The sequence below is a fragment of the Acipenser ruthenus genome, chromosome 1 (assembly GCF_902713425.1).
Source record: "Acipenser ruthenus chromosome 1, fAciRut3.2 maternal haplotype, whole genome shotgun sequence".
NCBI lineage: Eukaryota > Metazoa > Chordata > Actinopteri > Acipenseriformes > Acipenseridae > Acipenser > Acipenser ruthenus.
Genome location: NC_081189.1, coordinates 95,912,845 through 95,924,583, shown reverse-complemented (window position 1 = coordinate 95,924,583; position 11,739 = coordinate 95,912,845). Strand labels below are relative to the sequence as shown.

Below are 11,739 nucleotides of genomic sequence, written 5' to 3'. Positions count from 1 at the left end.
ACAGAAGTTATTACATCCTGGTAAAAATACATTTGAAAATATGTGATAACAACCTTTTACATACTCACAAATCTTGAAATTAGGGAAGGCGTTCCCACACCCTAACTACTGTATATGTGGACAGGCTGGGTGCTCAGTCTCTATAATATAAATTTTAAGTATTCTGAATGGGAAATAAAAAGACATGAAATATGGAAGGAACTGAACAATATTAATGGCAATGTTAGTCATACTGATATAATTGAATTATTTTGTTTATCATTTACTATGTTTATTCCTGTCTCAAGCAATCTAGAAAATTAATTGTATGTTTTAAATAATGTGGGTATGTTACACAATGATATATTGCATAATATACAGAACTTACCTATTTGGGATATATGGGTGTGGCAAGCTGGCCTAAGCGGTGATGTCAGACCCGGAAGAAACACATACAGCACTGCGAGTGAAATGGTGAATGCGCTTTCTGGCGCCAGTTTATTGTAAAATAAAAGGTTTAAACAAAACAAAACACTCAAAATAAATGGCGCAATTGTCAAACGAACAGACAGACCAAACAAACGAACACTAAACAAGTATCGTGCGAGTCCTCTCTCATGAGTACCATTTGTTATCTTTTAATTATTATTTTAATTTCCTCTCCACACCTGTTCTCCACTCACGCAACACACAACCCCGAGTGAGTGAAACACTGCACCTTTTATGCAGGTGTACCGAGACTCGATTGCTAATCAATCATTCAATTTGGAATCTAGGTACAGCTGCACGTAAACTACTTTGATGGACTGGTTCCTCTCTTAGGTGTCAAAGCACCCAGAACTGTCTGGCTTGCGGCACCAAAATTGTCATTCAGCGATCATGAAGAGAAGCCATTTGTTCAGCAATTAGTTTATGACTCTTTTTAAAAGCATTCTTTGTCAGTGGGGGAGTTTGTGACCAGAAACCAAGAAGACACAGAATGGTTTAAGATTCCTCCTCTGTATATTTCAATTCTGTTACTTTCATACATAGAATGATATTATGACCACCTCTGATGCTACAGTGTCTAAATACAATTATACATTTTACATCACCTGTGCTACACAGACCCATTTATATACCGTGCACCAATACCTATACACAAATATTAACACACCACATGCAACATATAACACAAAAATATGCACAAGGCCGGGGCACTTTGCCACAATGGGTAATTCAACTAATAATAGTTCCTGCACACTAGTAACAATGAAAGCTGTACACACATTTTCTATTTTGACAGTAGTATGGTAATTAGTTAGCTATTATTGGGTAAGTGGGATGTTAGTGGTATGTAATAGGCTATATGTTAATGAATGCGTGTTTTATTGCCTGTATAAAACTAAACTATTTGTTATCTTCAGTGCAGTTGGAGAGTTAACCAGTACTTTAGGGATCACTGCACTGTAATGCTGTAGATCTTTCTACTTCTACTCAGTTGAAACAATTGAATAAAGACTTTGTTGAACTTATTCAAGACGTTTTAAAATGCCTACTGTATTGAATGTTAACACATTTTTTTGGTCAGGGAGTTTATTGAAAGACGACTTACTGTTCTCCCTTCTTCTGCATATATTCTGCTCTGTTTTTTACCTGCACGTGGTCATTGTTTTGAAGCACCCACATTTAAACTTTTCACTTTATAATATATTCTTTCAATGTGGTGATTACTTCTAGGATTTAGTATTCAGAAACTGCTGCTAAACAAATTTATACTGTAATGGAAACATTAGAAGTCAAAACATGCAGTTGGTTCTGCATAGAAAAAAACTATTGGTTTAATTAACTAAGATTACAATTAATTCTTACAAATGTGTAAGTAAAATACAAGATTATAGTTTGTATGATCATCGTATAATCCAATAAACTAAAACATTATTGAAATTAGAGTTATATCTGGATGTTGTTTTGCAAACATTTTATCAGAATTGGGATTGTAATGGTAGGGTACTCACTACATAAGTAGGCAAAGATGATTTAACAATAATATTTAGAATTAAGCATCCACCTATTTTTAATAACCAGTCACATTCTAATATGTGGTCCATGTTATCAAATGACTTGGACAGATCAATAAATACTGCATCTGCCACTTGTTTGCTTGCCTTTATTTTCCGAGGCCTTAGCCACTGCAGCAAAGGTACAGTGCAGTAGATAACATATTCAGCAATCATGAGAAGTTGCACAATGTACTATGTAAGTTTAACCAGGTTCATCCACTACAACATCGGGTGAGGGCACAAGGATCTTAGGTACCAGCACCAAGCCTACAGATACAGATAGAAAAAAATACCTGTCAGAAAAACAGCTGACCTCCTGATATTTTATACAGAGCAGCATAAAAAGTGAAGAAACCAAAAGTTACTAACTATTCATTATTTTGTGGTAAACACATGCTTAACATTTTTGCCTTAATAGTGCTATTTTTTTCAAAAGAAAAGGAAATAAATAAATAATACAAAAGCACAAATTTAGATTTCATGGAAGATCAGCATCTGTGCTTGTCACCTAGACACACAGTTATACTAGCCCTAAAACAACAGTACCATCTTAAAAAATAAAAAATACTACTAAATAAATATCTTTCTAATGTTATCCTGCTGTACTATTAAAGTAAATATTTACAATCTTCGTAGACCTTTAACCTCGTTTAAAATGTTTATTCAATTTTTGTGAAGTTCATAATTTATAATCTTTATAGTTAAATAGTTTCCTACTTTCCAGGAACAGGTAGAGATCTCCCAGGGTTGTAACCCAGCTGTCTTCCTGGTACATATGGTGGCCCTGAAGTGCAAAACACAAGCAAATAAAACTTTAGCGATATACAAAAAGTTAACAACATCCAAACAAGGGAGATCACGTGACCTTACAGCTGGGATGGCTGCTTGCTGATAGAGCTCCTGTCGCCACTTGGCTATTTCATTTGTAATTGAACAACTTACACTCTTTATATTATTTTTTGATTATTTTTTATATACAAATTGTCTACTCGCCATTTTTGGATGGCTACTTCACGCAGGGGACACGTTGCTTCCCCTCAGTCCACACTGGAGGGAAAGTGTATGAAGAGGTCACTGGTTAATCCACGCCGGAGGGAAAGCGTATGACGAGGTTACTGGGCACCGATGATTGGGACGTTCGCTTGGCAGAGTTGCATGCACTTTCCATGGATCGGGACAGGAAACAATTGACACGGCTCTGCAGCCTGTGATTCGAATCATAACCGAAACAGCTACTATCCTCAGTGCTCTTAAATAGGAGGTGTTTGATATTGCTTCCACTATGAAACAGCTAACTGCTAGGCAGGATATCACCAGAGCTGATCTTCCACAACAGAAAGACGAAATCAATTAGTTCAACGCTCGTATTGATGCTTTGCAGGATAAGATGACGGTACTTGAAGACAGAAATCGTTGCTGTAACGTCAGACTGGTGGGACTTCCTGAAGGGGATGAAGGCGATGACCCCATCCACTTTCTTTAGCAGAAAATTCCACATTTGTATCCGACCCTGAAGTCCTTTTCTGGAGTTAAGTAGAGCACATCGCATATACGCAGGTGGCCCTCGGGATTCCAATAAACCTGCACCATGATATTTCAGTGCCTTCATTACATTGATCGACAGCAACTCCTCCAGGCTGCTCGAAAATCCGCTTTGGTCATCGTACAGGGGCAAAAGCTCTCTTTTTATGTGGATTACTCTGCTGTCACCACCGCGAAGAGGAGGGCCTTTGGTGAAGTGAGAGCGAAGCTTCTCACCTAGGGAGTGGACTTGGTGTAGCCAGCTGTTTTGAAGATTAATCATAGAGGGGAGCATCTGTCTTTCACTACTCCTGAAGAGGTCGATTTTTTTTTTGCTCTGCGTTTTCAGGATACAACGGGGGCTATTGATCCCTCTGCGCGCAGGGCCCTGCGCTTCACATACATTAGCCCAGATGGAACGTCGGTATCAATGGACTAACTTTGCTCTGGATTACTATTTTTTTGTACCTTCATGGTATGGAAGTGGAAACATTGTTCTCCTTTTATGACTGACAGTGACCTATCAGGTTTGCACATTTCCACTTGCTGTTTCTTGACATTAAACCTTTTAGGACCAAGCATTTTTCAGTGGGATGCTCCCCCAGGACCAGCCATTTTTTGGTTGTAGTTGACTCTCTTTCTATAAAAACTCACTAAAAATCAATTTTTTTACAGTAGCATCTTGAAAATTGTGTCCTTTTTTCAGAACACTCTGGGGAACATTATAAAGTACTTCAGAAACCATATAAATGTTTTGCTTTTTTTTTCAACACAATATTTTTTTTTTTTAAGTATTTTTTTATTAAGTATTCTGCTTAGAGATACATGTATAAAAACACGTTATTCTATGACCCGTGGGACCTTACAATACTTCCTGAAGGTTTTGTTGAAAAATATTACAAGAATTGTTTCACCTGAGTGATTGCAATGACATAATACATGTTTATTTTCAGGGTCTTTATAAGCAATAATGGATACTACTCTCAATTATTTTCTCAAAATAAATATTTATAAATAAAATAGTATTTATTCATTTCATTATTATCAGTAATAAGGAAAAAAAAAATACCTGACACATTTAGTGGAAGTAGGGAAGGGTAGGCTGAGATTTTGGGATTGGGGGTAGATAGGGAGCCGAATCTGCTAGCGAGAGGGAGTACAGATGTTAATTGTGGCTTGAGCTTTCTGAAATGTAGTGTGCTCCCTGTGGCTCTTTATCACCTTAAATTTTTGTAACCATGTTCCCATCTCTGTTTATTTTGCTGCGTTTTTGTCATTACTATGCTGCTGTCCTATATGATATTGCTATATGTGTACCGAGTCAGGGATCTTTCTCCATGTCATATTTTCTTGCTCTCTGGGTGCTACGTCTTTTACTTTAATTCTCCCTGATCTTTATCTCTATTTTTGACCATGGGTAGTGTTGTCATTAATTCCTGAAATTTGCGAGGGGCCAATCATCCTGTAAAAAGAGCACAGTGCTTAGATTATTTAAAAAAAAAAAAAAAGTTGATATTGCATGTTTGCAGGAAGCTCATTTGGTTTCAAGTGATGTTGCTTGTTTTTAAAATAAACATTACAAGGTAATTGCATAAGTATCCTGTAATATTTTGCGGTTTGCAAAATCCACAGAGACTCTTGTTTTTGTCTTGATATTATGTTGCACAGAACCTTTTTTGTTTTTTTCCATTATATTTACATTTTTTAAACAGTTAACATTTCCTTACAGTTACCATATAAGAAAGTAAAATATTCATTCTTGGAGGGCTTAAATAAGGTGCTTTATTACTTTAAAATGAAACCCCAACTCAACAGCTGGTGATCTTCCATGAAATCTGGCTTTGCAAAGTTTAGCTATTCTTTAACATTCTGCTTTGGGCTTCCAGGCCTAACTCTTCCATTTACATGTATTAACATAGTTCAATCCAGGTTTTATGAGATGTAGGGGAATTTAAACCTCTTATGCATCCTTTTCATGTGCTTTCTAACTGGCTGTGAGCATTAGCAGAAAAGTCATATTAGTGTGCTGCACAGCACAACCAGATCAAAATAAAAAACTTGTGATCAGGGTGAAATAACTCAGATGCAATTACAAGCCTCACAGATCATTTGGGTTAAAAGTTTACTGTTATTGCTTAGCAGCTGTTTTTATGATATTGCCTGTGTTTCATAAATTAGTATTCATGTGCCATATCTGATGTGACACTACATTAAACACTTTGAGTCTGTACCCAGTCTCAGTAAAATGATTCACATCCACCCACCCACAACCCGTTTATCTTCTTTATAATAAAAAATGGTCACACTTTATTTTCTGGGAAGTGTTTTTTTTGTTTTGTTTATTAACTGTTAACAAACAGCTAATAAATATGTTAATGTACATTATTTATTTTCTGTTAACTGTTAGTAAATAATGTATAATAGGCCAGCTAAAACTGCAAACACCAGAGCCCTATGGATGATCAATCAAACACCAGAGCCCTATGGATGATCAATATCCAGTCGATCATATGCTTGAAATCGGTTCAAATTGTTACTGTAGTAATGTCTAGCAAATTAAATCAGTTTTTTTATTAACCCTAACCTTAACCATAACCCTAACCCTAACCATAACCATAACTCTAACTCTAATCGTAAATCATAGCTAAAAATTAACAATGTTTGTTAACAGTTAATAAACCAAAAAAATGGTGTGAAATAAAATAAAGCGTGACCTAAAAATATATATTATATATGTAATTTGAGAACCCAGGCATATATATATATATATATATATATATATATATATATATATATATATATATATATATATATACACAGTGCCTTGCAAAAGTATTCAGACCCCTGACCAATTCTCTCATATTACTGAATTACAAATGGTACATTGAAATTTGTTCTGTTTGAATTATTGTAAGGTGACATTGGTTTTATGTTGGGAAATATTTTTAAGAAAAATAAAAAACTGAAATATCTTGCTTGCATAAGTATTCAACCCCTGTACTGTGGAAGCTCCCAGACACAATTACCTTACCATTGGCCTCCACCTGTGAACCATTAAGGTTGCTGTCACATTTTCTGGATAAAAACCCCACTGTTGAAGGATCATTGGTCAGGCTGTGAAACTGATGGAAAATGAAGACCAAAGAGCATTCTACAGAGGTTAGAGATAAAGTAATACAAATGCATAGATTAGGGAAAGGGTACAAAATAATATCCAAGTGGTTGGATATCCCAGTGAGCACAGTTGGATCAACAATCAGGAAGTGGAAGCTGCATCACACCACCCAGGCACTGCCAAGAAAAGGCCGTCCCTCAAAACTCAGCGCTCAAACAAGAAGGAGACTTGTGAGAGAAGCCACAGAGAGGCCAACAATCACTTTGAAGGAGCTACAGAGTTCAGTGGCTGGGAGTGGAGTAATGGTGCACCAGTCAACCATATCAAGAGCTCTGCATAACACTGGCCTGTATGGGAGGGTGGCAAGAAAGAAGCCGTTACTCAAAAAGTACCATCTGAAAGCACGTCTGGAGTTTGCCAGAAAGCATGAGAGTGACCCAGCTGCGATGTGGGAAAAGGTTTCGTGGTCAGATGAGAACAAGATAGAGCTTTTTGGCCAAAACTCAAAGCACTATGTGTGGTGCAAACCTAACACTACCCAAGACACACCATCCCTATAGTGAAGTATGGTGGTGGCAGCATCATGCTGTGGGGATGCTTCTCATCAGCAGGGACTGGGCATCTTGTTAAAATTGAAGGAAGAATGGATGGAGCAAAATACAGGGAAATACTGCAAGAGAACGTGCTTCAGTCCGCTAAAAAACTGAAGCTTGGGAGGAAATTCACCTTTCAGCAGGACAATGATCCCAAGCACAAGTCCAAAGCAACATTGGAGTGGCTCAAGAAGAAAAAGGTGAATGTCCTACAGTGGCCCAGTCAAAGTCCTGATCTCAATCCCATTGAGAATCTGTGGCACTATTTGAAAATTGCGGTCCACAAGCGTCGTCCAACCAACCTGAACAACCGGAGCAAATCTGCCAAGAATGTGCCAAAATGACTCTGAACACCGTGTGCAAAGCTGCTACATACTTACCCCAAAAGACTTAAAGCTGTTATTGCAGCGAAAGGTGGCTCTACCAAATATTAATGTGTGGGGGTTGAATACTTATGCAAGCAAGATATTTCAGTTTTTTATTTTTCTTAAAAATATTAACCAACATAAAACCAATGTCACCTTACAATAATTGATTTTGAGTTTCAGTGTTTTAAAATAAAATATCAAACAGAACGAAATTTCAATGTACCATTTGTAATTCAGTAATATGAGAGAATTGGTCAGGGGTCTGAATACTTTTGCAAGGCACTGTATATATATATATATTAAAAACACAAAACTGAAAGATCATAATTGGATAAGTCTCCACCCCCCTGAGTTAATACTTGGTGGAAGCACCTTTGGCAGCAATTACAGATGTGAGTCTGTTGGGACAGGTCTCTACCAACTTTGCACACCTAGATTTGGCAATATTTGACCATTCTTCTTTACAAAACTGTTCAAGCTCTGTCAAGTTCCTTGGGGAGCGTTGATGGACAGCAATCTTCAAGTCATGCCACAAATTTTCGATTGTATTTAGGTCGGGGCTCTGACTGGGCCACTCAAGGACATTTACCTTAGCCACTCCAGTGTAGCTTTGGCTGTGTGCTTTGGGTCATTGTCATGCTGAAAGGTGAACTTCCGTCCCAGTTTCAGCTTTCTTGCAGAGGGCAGCAGGTTTTCCTCAAGGACGTCTCTGTACTTTGCTCCATTAATTTTCCCTTCTATCCTGACAAGTGCCCCAGTCCCTGCCGATGAGAAACATCCCCATAACATGATGCTGCCACCACCATGCTTCACAGTAGGGATGGTGTTCTTTGGGTGATGCGCTGTGTTGGTTTTGCACCAAACATAACGCTTTGCATTTATGCCAAAAAGTTCAATTTTAGTTTCGTCAGACCACAAAACTTTTAGCCACATGGCTACAGAATTTCCTGAGTGTTTTTTTGCATACTTCAAACGGGATTCACAGTGGGCTTTCTTGAGTAATGGCTTCCTTCTTGCCACCCTACCATACAGGCCAGATTTGTGGAGTGCTTGGGATATTGTTGTCACATGCACACTTTGACCAGCCTTGGCCATAAAAGCCTGTAGCTCTTGCAAAGTTGCCATTGGCTTCTTGGTAGCCTCTCTGCTCAGTCTCCTTCTTGCTCGGTCATCCAGTTTGGAGGGACGGTCTGATCTAGGCAGGGTCTTGGTGGTGCCATACACCTTCCACTTCTTAATAATCATCTTGACCATGCTCCAAGGGATATTCAAGGCCTTTGATCTTTTTTATACCCATCCCCTGATCTGTGCCTTTCAACAACTTTGTCCTGGAGTTCTTTTGAAAGCGCCTTGGTGCTCATGGTTGAGTCTTTGCTTTGAAATGCACTACCCAGCAGAGGGAACCTACAGGAACTGCTGAATTTATCCTGAAATCATGTGAATCACTACAATTTAACACAGGTGGAGGCCACTTAACTTGGTGTGTGATTTTGTAGGCGATTGGTTACACCTGAGCTAATTTAAGATTGTTATTACAAGGGGGGTGGACACTTATCCAGCCAAGCTATTTCGGTTTTTATTTTTAATTAAATTTTCTACAAATTTCTATAAGTTGTGGGGTAGGATGTGTAGATCAATGAAAAAATATATATTTTAATGCATTTTAATTACAGGCTATAAGGCAGTGTGGAGTAGTGGTTAGGACTCTGGACACTTGACTGGAGGGTCGTGGGTTCAATCCCAGGTGGGGGACATTGCTGCTGTACCCTTGAGCAAGGTACTTTACCTAGATTGCTCCAGTAAAAACCCAACTGTATAAATGGGTAATTGTATGTAAAAAAATAATGTAATTGTATGTAAAGAATAATAAAATAATGTGATATCTTGTAACAATTGTAAGTCGCCCTGGATAAGGTCGTCTGCTAAGAAATAATTAATAATAATAATAATAATAATAATAATAATAATAATAATAATAATAATAATAATAATAATAATAACAAAAAGTGAAAATTTTGAAAGGGGGTGTAGACTTTCTATATATTGAAGCTACATTGTTTTAATAAACCACAGCAATATTTTCACTTGAACTTTGTATGGACATTTTTTTCAAACAGTCATCACAGTTATTTGTATTTTTTTTACACTGCTTCTTTTTACTTCAAATTTAAATTAACAAAATCCAGTCTAGTCTAGGTAACCTACAGACAATGTTCTATCTATCTGTCATTGGTGTTGTCTGCCTGGATCATGGTCTACTGGTGTGGGTAGAGATAAAGAGAGCTGAGTTTCATAATTTGCCATTAACTATACAAGAGATCTGATTCAAGCATCTATACAAGTGATCTGATTCAAGCATTCAAAATTCTAAAAGGTATAGACAATGTCGACCCAGGGGACTTTTTTTGACCTGAAAAAAGAAACAAGGACCAGGGGTCACAAATGGAGATTAGATAAAGGGGCATTCAGAACAGAAAATAGGATAAACTTTTTTACACAGAGAATTGTGAGGGTCTGGAACCAACTCTCCAGTAATGTTGTTGAATTCGACACCCTGGGATCCTTCAAGAAACTGCTTGATGAGATTCTGGGATCAATAAGCTACTAACAACCAAATGAGCAAGATGGGCTGAATGGCCTCCTCTTGTTTGTAAACTTTCTTATGTTCTTCATATTATCAAAATGTATATCTAACATAAATGTTATATTTTTACTTAAAGGCAAGTTATTTTTTAATGTATTTATTTTAATCTTTACAAACTACCAAATACCCCAAGACAACCTTCACTATGACGTCTATTAATGGTCTAACCAGTGACTGATCAAAATTCTATCTAAATACAGCCTACCTGTTTTTTGTTTTTTTTGCAGATCTCATTCCACTGTACAGGTATATTGGTTGTTTGTGGTAATAACTGGGTATATGGTTTTGTAAGTGTTTAAAGCTATTTGTATAATTCTAAATGCAAAAATATAAATATATTTGGGGAATTGTCGTAAGAAACAACTTTGTAGTTTGTGATGCTGAACATGAGTTTTGCAACCTGAGATCAGGACACTGGTGGGAGCCTGAAATGTACACACATGAACTTTATCAAAATATTTGTAAATACTTGAGTAAAAGTATAAAACGTAGAAAATGCATGTACTGTAGTAAAGCTCAACAGCAATGCAGGGAAAGGAAAAAGAGAGTAGCATCCAGAATAACACACCCATAGAGCCCTAAAGAGAAAACACAGCCTGGACCTTCAAGAATAGATAGCTACTATACATACAGTACAAATGCATACAGTATAAGTAGAAAAATATAATATTTTATGTAAAAAAAATACCATTAATCTATGTATTTACAAATTTTATACTTATTTTTATTTTGCTTCTTTACAGGCTAGTACAGTCTGGAAGCAGAAGAGTAAAAATGGAAAAAAAGTAAAAGACATTGAGAAATTAAAAGATTGAAAAATGATTTAAAAGAACAGCAGATACTTACAGACAGGTATAAGACCAGGTGCCAATGCTTGTTAAAGAAAACAGAATCTCCCAGATAAAAACAAAGCAAACAGCTTGCTGAGAAGCTGTCCAGTGCCAGATACTATCCGTAAAACCCTTGTCTTTCATCATTCGATAATTTAAAATATTAAACTGAAGTATTGCAATTCCAGGAAAGAAAAAGACAGGCAGCTTGTTACAGGGGAAATTCAAAAGAAGTACAGATTGCAGAAATGTGCTCCAGATGCCTTTGGGTTTTCAAGCAAATGTTTTTATTGGGGCCAAGAAACTGAAAAGGAAACATTTACATTTGTTCAGAGAAAATTCAGAACAGCTGCGGATTAACTTGTTGTTGCCTTTTATGTCAGAGATTAGACCAGCCTTATAACTATAAGCAAATAGCAAACTATTACATTGAACAACCACAAAATGTAAAACTGTTTTCTAACTGACACCCTGAAGAATCTGCACAGGAAATTCCTTGTGGAGAATCCATATGCAACCATCTCCTATTCATTGTTCTGCCACATCACAACATTTTGGGTTGTGCATCCAACACTTTCTGATCAAGAAACATGTCTCTGTAAACTTCTAGATGGTACTGATTTGGAATGCTTGGCTGAATAGATGTT

At 37.0% G+C, this 11,739-nt stretch overlaps 1 long non-coding RNA gene across 1 annotated transcript; it reads right to left on the bottom strand.

The window, feature by feature from the left end:
* Window positions 1-589: 589 nt before the first annotated feature.
* On the bottom strand, window positions 590-11,332 carry LOC131697421 (uncharacterized). Its single transcript, XR_009307286.1, has 3 exons — window positions 11,109-11,332; window positions 2,739-2,805; window positions 590-2,288 (listed from the first exon to the last, which is right to left on the bottom strand). It is a non-coding gene; the product is annotated as an uncharacterized LOC131697421 (long non-coding RNA).
* Between the last annotated feature and the right edge of the window lie 407 nt (window positions 11,333-11,739).